The sequence below is a fragment of the Chaetodon auriga genome, chromosome 14, assembly GCF_051107435.1.
Source record: "Chaetodon auriga isolate fChaAug3 chromosome 14, fChaAug3.hap1, whole genome shotgun sequence".
NCBI classification, from domain to species: Eukaryota; Metazoa; Chordata; class Actinopteri; order Chaetodontiformes; family Chaetodontidae; genus Chaetodon; species Chaetodon auriga.
Genome location: NC_135087.1, coordinates 657,501 through 665,000, shown reverse-complemented (window position 1 = coordinate 665,000; position 7,500 = coordinate 657,501). Strand labels below are relative to the sequence as shown.

Sequence of the window (7,500 nt, the reverse complement as noted above, 5' to 3'; positions counted from 1 at the left end):
TGTGTTTGTCACGGCGACGTCCTCCTCCGTCAGCTGTCTCCGTGATGTCTGTCTGTCTGACTGTCTGTCTGTCTCACGGAGGGCTGCAGCAATGCTGCTTTCAGGGCTGTCGGAAATATGGGAATTAGACTTACGGTGTCCGTAAACCTCTCACAGTCCAATCTCAGCCAGTATTTAGATCCTTTACTCCAATAAAAGTACTAATACCACACTAAAAATACTGTGTTAGAGCCCCGCATTGACAATATCAGGCTACTTCTGTAAATGTATGATTAAGTTCACTAGAATGTAAAAGTATAAGAAAGATTAATCATAAACGTTTCCTCCTCTGTGTGGTTGAAGGAGGTCATGTCTTGTCTGTACTTCTGAATTGTCCTGTGGGACAGTCGAATGGACACGAGCTGAATTTCAGCTTCATTTGGTTCATTTTTTGCACGGAGATTTTGTGTTGAACACTTTATCTTTGACACATCGTTGTCACATCGCTGACAGTTAAATATTTTATTGTTTAACGTTGTCTTCTGCTCATTTTGGTCATTCATGTGGAAAAATTCATGCTCTCACAGTTAATTCATGCACACGACTGACGAAGGAAGAACACTGATCAGATCAGCTCATCTGAGTTAACAGGTTCATATTTCACTGTTTGTTTTTCTCTGAGCGCAGCAAAGTTTGTACAAACGCTCTGAAATGAGAAGTTAACTGAAGTCTTCAGTGTTTTAACGTTGACTGTGATGTGCAGAGGTTTCATCAGGTACCAACAGGAGCAGCTGTGCAGGTTGATTCACCTTCTTTCTGTCTTTCCTCAGCTCAGCTGCTCGTTCACTCTCAGTGAAAACAGGTGTGTCTCATTAGAACCTGTCTGAGTGACTGAGTGTTGGAAGAAAAGGTGAAACTGTTGTTCAGCAGATGATTTTCTATGGAAGGTGCTTCACCTGTGTGTGTCCACAGCTTCATTTCAGCATCAGCACAAACAAAGAAATCTTAAATTATTCTTTTCTTGTTTTTTTTTTTTGTGTGTATTCTCTGAACGTTTTCAGCTCACCCGTGCTCACCTGAGCAGATGGTACGTTCCAGTCAGCCCAGGTTCGTTAAGGTGCAGGAGGTTGAAGCTCAGCACGCACTAACATGGTTGTGTTTGCATTAAACGGGCGTGCAGGAGGCGGACGCGAAATTTGTGATCTGTGAAAACAGACTGGACGGTCGGTTGCAGAAATCCCAGATTCCATCAGAGAGAATCAAAGGAACAGAGCTTCAGTGGTTTTCAGTGGGTTCTTCTCACACTGGGCTGATCAGCTGTCAGCTCCATGGAGCACTTTGTTGTCCCTCCTGGTTCTGGCCTGTCCCTCACACTCACTACAGTAACAGCAGCAGCATGTCGGGGGTCTGACCCACTACTGTTTCCACCAATCAACACGAGCCGTCTGACCTCCACCTCACAAAGTCCTTTTCTGTCTTCCTGCCAGGATTGACTGTGATGTGTTTTTGATCAGCAGCCTCGTTTCTATGCATCATCAGTGCTGGTTGGATGTGGGCATGTGGAGGACAGGGCATGAGGCTGCAGTGTTGATCTACACACTCTTTAAGAAACGAGAGCCCAGAACTTTTGACAGTGTCTGACTTTCGAGGGTCAGGCTGTGGCTAATTCCTGGAGGCAACACAAACCAGTGCACACCTGGTACCAATCAGCTCGGCACAGAACTGGCTGAGAAGTGCTTGCTGGGCCTGGGACGCTGAGGCCACGTGGGGACATTCTCACATGAGAAGACATCAGACGGCTGAGTCAGGGGTTGACAAGGATGAAATGTTCCAGGAGTTTCGGCTGGTCTTCTTCTTGATCTTAGTCACAACAATCCCGTAACAGTTGTCTGTGTTTATAGGCAACTAATTTCTGAACCCACATGACCGAAACCACATGACGTGTTCAAATCCATCTTACTCGATATCACAGTCTAACAAACCTGATGAATGAAGCTGATGGGATCCAAACACAGAATGAAAAGTGAGACTCTGGTCGGTTGAGTTCAGTGCAGTTCACAGTTTGTCCTGCAGGGGGCAGAAGGTGCTCATAAAACCTCACAAAACACTGGAACTGACATTTTAATGACTTTATCCATCATCTGACATGTGATGACATCAGATCTCCACAGTCTGAGAAGTTTAGGTGTCTGTAGTTCTGAAGTTAGTTTGTAGTTTAGAAGTTTTGAGAAAAGATTCGGTAGAATATGAATAAATCAATGAGCAGAATGTCGTCTGTATGTTATGAATATATTCATCGGTTTCCTGGTCAGTTTGATATTATATGAGAACAGGTGTGTGAGTACCTGCTCCAGCAGGTGGCACTGTCCTGTCCAGGTGTTGAGTTTTACCTCACCTGTGGGGCCGTTCTTCTCGTCTGTTTCTACTGATACACTGAGACTGTCCTCATTCGTCCAGGTCTTGGTACTTCTGTGTGCTCTACAAAGGTAAACTGGACTTGCTCGAGGTTCTAGAAGATGCTCACTCACCCTACAAAAGGATAACAGCCCTGTCCCACGTCTCCTGCCCATCGTACTTCTTGTTTGAGGCTTGAGGGTTCAGGTATAAGGAACATATTCAGTATAAATGTCCATCATGGTTAAAGGGATTCATTTCATCTGCGAGTGTGACGACGCTCTCTGGAGTTCTGTTCCTCGCTGTCTTTCATAATGACGAGTCGGCTCTTAATTCCCTCACCTGATCGCTGAAACTGCATTAAACACTTAAACTGGAGCTCAAGCAGCACTGATCACCATGACAACATCCTCCTTTTCAGCCTGGATGTGAATCGACGGCGACACGACGCAGAACAACATCGATCTGTCACACACGAACGCCACTCTTTACGTTCTTCTGGGAGCAGGAGAGTCGCTCCGAGTCCATGAATAAAACATGTTTCATCCTGGTGAGCCTCAAACTATGATGGTGGCGTGTTACCTCCACCCCCTGAGAGCGGCGGTGGCATCTTTGCCGTTCCTCATGAATAAAGCAGAAGCCCGGATGAAGACAGGTAATCAAAGCGTCCAGCTCTCCTGGTTTTCATTCATTATTCAGTTTTAAAAGTCTTTTTTACAGGTGATCATAACCCTGAAGACAAAATATCCTGCAGCTGGAACAAAACCTGTTTGATGGTGGAAACACCAGGACACGAGGAAGAAGAAGGACGAGAGGAAGAGAAGAAGACTTTCAGGTTGGCAGTTTGAGAGTTCAGTCCACATCAGGCCTGTTGATGTTCTGTAGGCCCACAGAACCTTCACACCATTTCTTTCTTTCATCAGCCTGATTCTGGAGCTGCAGAGGTCCCTGATTCTGGTCCCTGACCCTGGAGCTGGTGAGGTCCCAGGTTCTTGAACTCCAGCAGTCTTCTGTCCCTGTGCAGCAGCAACCTGTCCAGCCTGAGCTGCAGCGGTCGCTGGTTCCTGCTCTGCAGTGGTCTTCAGCCTCCTGTGGCTGTTTCAGCAGCCTCCCGTCTTCCTGGCTCCACCGCCTCACCTCCCCCCAACAGCCGGTCCTGGAGGCCACCAGGTCTGCCTTTGCTGGCCTCCAGCCCAGCCCTCAGAGAGGTCCTGCCTTCAGTCCCAGGCCCCCACCAGAGGTCACCAGCTCTGCTGATTCAGGACAGTCAGAGGTCCTAATGGGGTCCTGATGAGGTCCTGATAGGTCCTGATGAGGTCCTGATAGGTCCTGATGAGGTCCTGATAGGTCCTGATGAGGTCCTGATGAGGTCCTGATAGGTCCTGATGAGGTCCTGATAGGTCCTGATAGGTCCTGATGAGGTCCTGATAGGTCCTGATGAGGTCCTGATGAGGTCCTGATAGGTCCTGATGAGGTCCTGATGAGGTCCTGATGAGGTCCTGATAGGTCCTGATGAGGTCCTGATAGGTCCTGATGAGGTCCTGATGGGGTCCTGATGAGGTCCTGATAGGTCCTGATGAGGTCCTGATGAGGTCCTGATGAGGTCCTGATAGGTCCTGATGAGGTCCTGATGGGGTCCTGATGAGGTCCTGATAGGTCCTGATGAGGTCCTGATGGGGTCCTGATGGGGTCCTGATGAGGTCCTGATAGGTCCCGATGAGGTCCTGATAGGTCCTGATAGGTCCTGATGAGGTCCTGATAGGTCCTGATGAGGTCCTGATGAGGTCCTGATGAGGTCCTGATAGGTCCTGATGAGGTCCTGATGAGGTCCTTTTACTCAGTGCTCAATAAAGATAAACTTTACAGTTATTTATCATAAATGTTGGAGAAGTTAGAGGAGCAGCTCGTCTTTGTAGAGCCAGACGTAGCGTAGCTTAGCACAAAGACTGAAAGCAGGGGGAAACTGTTAGCCCAGATCCACCAAAAGAGAAAAGGTCCACCTCCTCCCGACTCTGCCGTCCCCTCAGCTCGTCCTGATGTCTCTCTGCATTATTGATTAGAGTGGAGTGACTCAAACATACAGATGTTGACTTCAGCCGAGACGCTCTAACGGCTGGAACAGGTATCCTGGTGTCACTGCTGCTGTTTTTAGTGCTGAAACAGTTTGACAACGTCGCACAGCTTCGCCTCAGACAAGAGGAGAGCGCCATCTTCATCTTCATCATCATCATTATTCTTAACTGTTCAGATTTTGTACATTTCACACAACAGAGACTGGAGACGTATAAAAACAGCTTTTTGTGTCAGAACTTTGTTTCTTCTTCTTCTGCCGACGCCTCAGATGGACCTTGGACCCTCTGGAGGGTCGACCCCTTGGCTGGCTCACAGTATACGAAGTGTTTGGAAGCAGCAGCTCCAGCAGTGAAACGCTGCTCTGACGTCGAGGCTTCAGTCTGACGGTTCAGCAGCGCGTTTTTCTGAAATGGGCTTTTCTGCATAGTGAGTACTTTTACTTCGTTTCGATATGTTTTGATGCTAATATGTCATAATGTCTGAAGTAATACTTAACTTGCAGAGTTTTTTCACACTGTGATGATCCAGAACTTCAGAGACGTGGTCTGCAGACGTGAATGGTTTGAGCTCGATCGCCATCTTTAACTTCCTTAGACGAGGATCTCAGTGAGCCGTCAAACGGACTCGACGACCCCTCCGACGTTTCTTATTCTTTCATCTGACGTGTTTCTAATCGCGTGATGTCGTTTCTTGCTTGTGCTGAGCTGCAGATGTGACGAAAGCCGGTTTCATGCGCAGGAGGAAGTGACCAGCTGCGTGCTCGATGAACCGACGTCAGCGGCTTCTGAGGGATTTCGCTTCGCTTCAGTTTGGACGAGAGCTCACATTCATGTCGGAGCGAAGCAACGAGTCCGAGTGTGTTTGAGACGAAGCAGACGTGGACGCGCGGACGTCCGGACGTCCGGACCGACCTGAAGCTGCAGCACCAAAGGAACATTTCACTTTGTCCTCACTGACGTCCCCGTCCACAAACGGTCCTCAACGACAACATGTCCAGTTTCTGAAACGTCAGCTGTTTCCTTCAGAAGAAAATTCTTCTTCTAAAACTGGAATGACTTAAAAAACATTCTCATTTTCCACAAAAGGTACGAGGACACGGTGAAGTGAGAGCAGCTCTCATCCAAACTGGTTCTGTTGAAGGAACGTGGAGACGGAGCCGTTCGCTTCAGACACTCTGAGCTCTTTCGTCCATTTCTGAGCTTTAAAACCTCCAAAGTGACGCGACGACGGCTTCGATTCAGACGAAGGAGGCGAAGACACAACAGAGACGGAGAGACAAAACAACAATGAGACGTTACTGCCTGCAGCTTCATCACCCAGGTTACAGGACAAGGAGGAGGAGGAGGAGATGACATGAAGGAGGAAGAGGAAGATGAGATATTGATAACATTAAGAGGATGAGGAAGAGTTTGAGAAAACGACTGAATGAGGGAGCAGGAGCGAGTACAAAGGTGGAGGAGCAGGAAAGCTTGACATTTGTTCAGCAGGAGAGAAGGAGACGCAGTGCTGTGCTGCGAGGAGTCACTCCTCCTCCTCCTCCTCCTCCTCCTCCTCCTCCCCTCGTCCTCATCGGACGTTTTGTTTTGTCCTGATTGGAATCTGTCCTCTCAGGACTCGTCTCATCTGCGGCTGATCAACTCGTTGGTTAATTAGCTCACAGCAGGAAACGAAGCGTCTCTCTGTTTGTGGATGAAGACGCCGCCGCCGCCGCCGCCGCCGCGCCTTCCTCCAAACCAATCCCATCAGCCGGAGACGACGTCAAGCTGTGACGATAATTCCCACAAACAGCTAAACTTATCAGCCGTTCCAGTTTGCCTTCCGTGTTTCAGGCGACGTGAGACACATTAAAGGAAGTGCTGCTCGGTGAACGAGGAGAAAAGGTGTGAAAAGAACAGAAGAAGAAGGAAAGATGGAGCTGACGATCGTAGACGTTCTGTCTTTCTTTCTTCACTTTATTTGAAAAGGTTTACACAATGATTTCAATAAAGTTAATATAAACTTCAGCAGTAACTCTTCTCGACGTGCACGTCAGCAGCGTTTTATGGGCCGTTAGAAGAGACTGACTGATGCCGTCAACCAGCATCACATGATGGAAAACCCATTTTTCACCACCTTCAGACAGAAACACCACCTGTTTTCTGGTCCTTTGTAACTCGGTCATGTTGAACGAGTCAAATGAAGGAGGTGGACTCGTCACACGGGACGAAAGTCACCCTCTCGCTTTCTTGGCAGCAGCTGCAGTCAGCGGACGTTCAGAGGACGTTCAGCGGACGTTCAGCGGACGTTCAGCGGACGTTCAGCGGACGTTCAGAGGACGTTCAGAGGACGTTCAGAGGAGCTCTCAGCTCGTCCGTCGCTTAGCAAACCTTTGAAGTTTCTGAGCGTTTGAAGTGCTGCTGCGGTTCAGGTCTGTGTGTGTCCTCAGCTCCGGGTTCAGGTCTGTGCGTGTCCTCAGCTCCGGGTTCAGCTCCGGGTTCAGGTCTGTGTGTGTCCTCAGCTCCGGGTTCAGCTCCGGGTTCAGGTCTGTGCGTGTCCTCAGCTCCGGGTTCAGCTCCGGGTTCAGCTCCGGGTTCAGGTCCTGGTTCAGGTCCCGGTTCAGGTCCTGGTCATGTCCTGATATCAGACAGGGACTCTGCGGATCAGTCCCTCCTTCTGTTCAGACCTCAGACCAGAACAAACCAGCTGTGTCACAGAGAAGAGTCACCTGTTCTACACGGTTCAGGTGGATCATCTCCGCAGATCTTAAAGCTGCCATTAAATCAAATGTTCTGACCTGGTCCGTATGACAGCACCTGACCTGCCTCTCTGAGGTTGACTGTTGGCCCCTCCCACCTCGTGGAGGGCGTGGCCTCACCTGAAGCCTTACACCTCATTTCACCTGCAGGGGTCAACTCGGTCATCTTTGTCAGAAGTTGGACAGAGCCTGGTCCCCGGTGCTTTGTTTGGTGTCTCCTCGGTCCAGCTCACCTGAGCTGACGACAGAGGTCAGAATGAAAACACTGCAGCGCTCTGATTGGTCAGAGAGAATCTCGTGGAGCAGCTGGAGGCCTCTAT

General features: G+C 49.1%; 1 protein-coding gene across 1 annotated transcript in view; it reads right to left on the bottom strand.

Moving 5' to 3' along the window:
- Positions 1-63, bottom strand: part of LOC143331666 (amino acid transporter heavy chain SLC3A2-like) — a 7,510-nt gene extending 7,447 nt beyond the window's left edge. Inside the window, exon 1 of the mRNA XM_076748769.1 lies at positions 1-63. This exon is cut by the window's left edge and continues 360 nt beyond it. The gene's annotated coding sequence lies outside the window, so the exon portion shown is untranslated.
- Between the last annotated feature and the right edge of the window lie 7,437 nt (positions 64-7,500).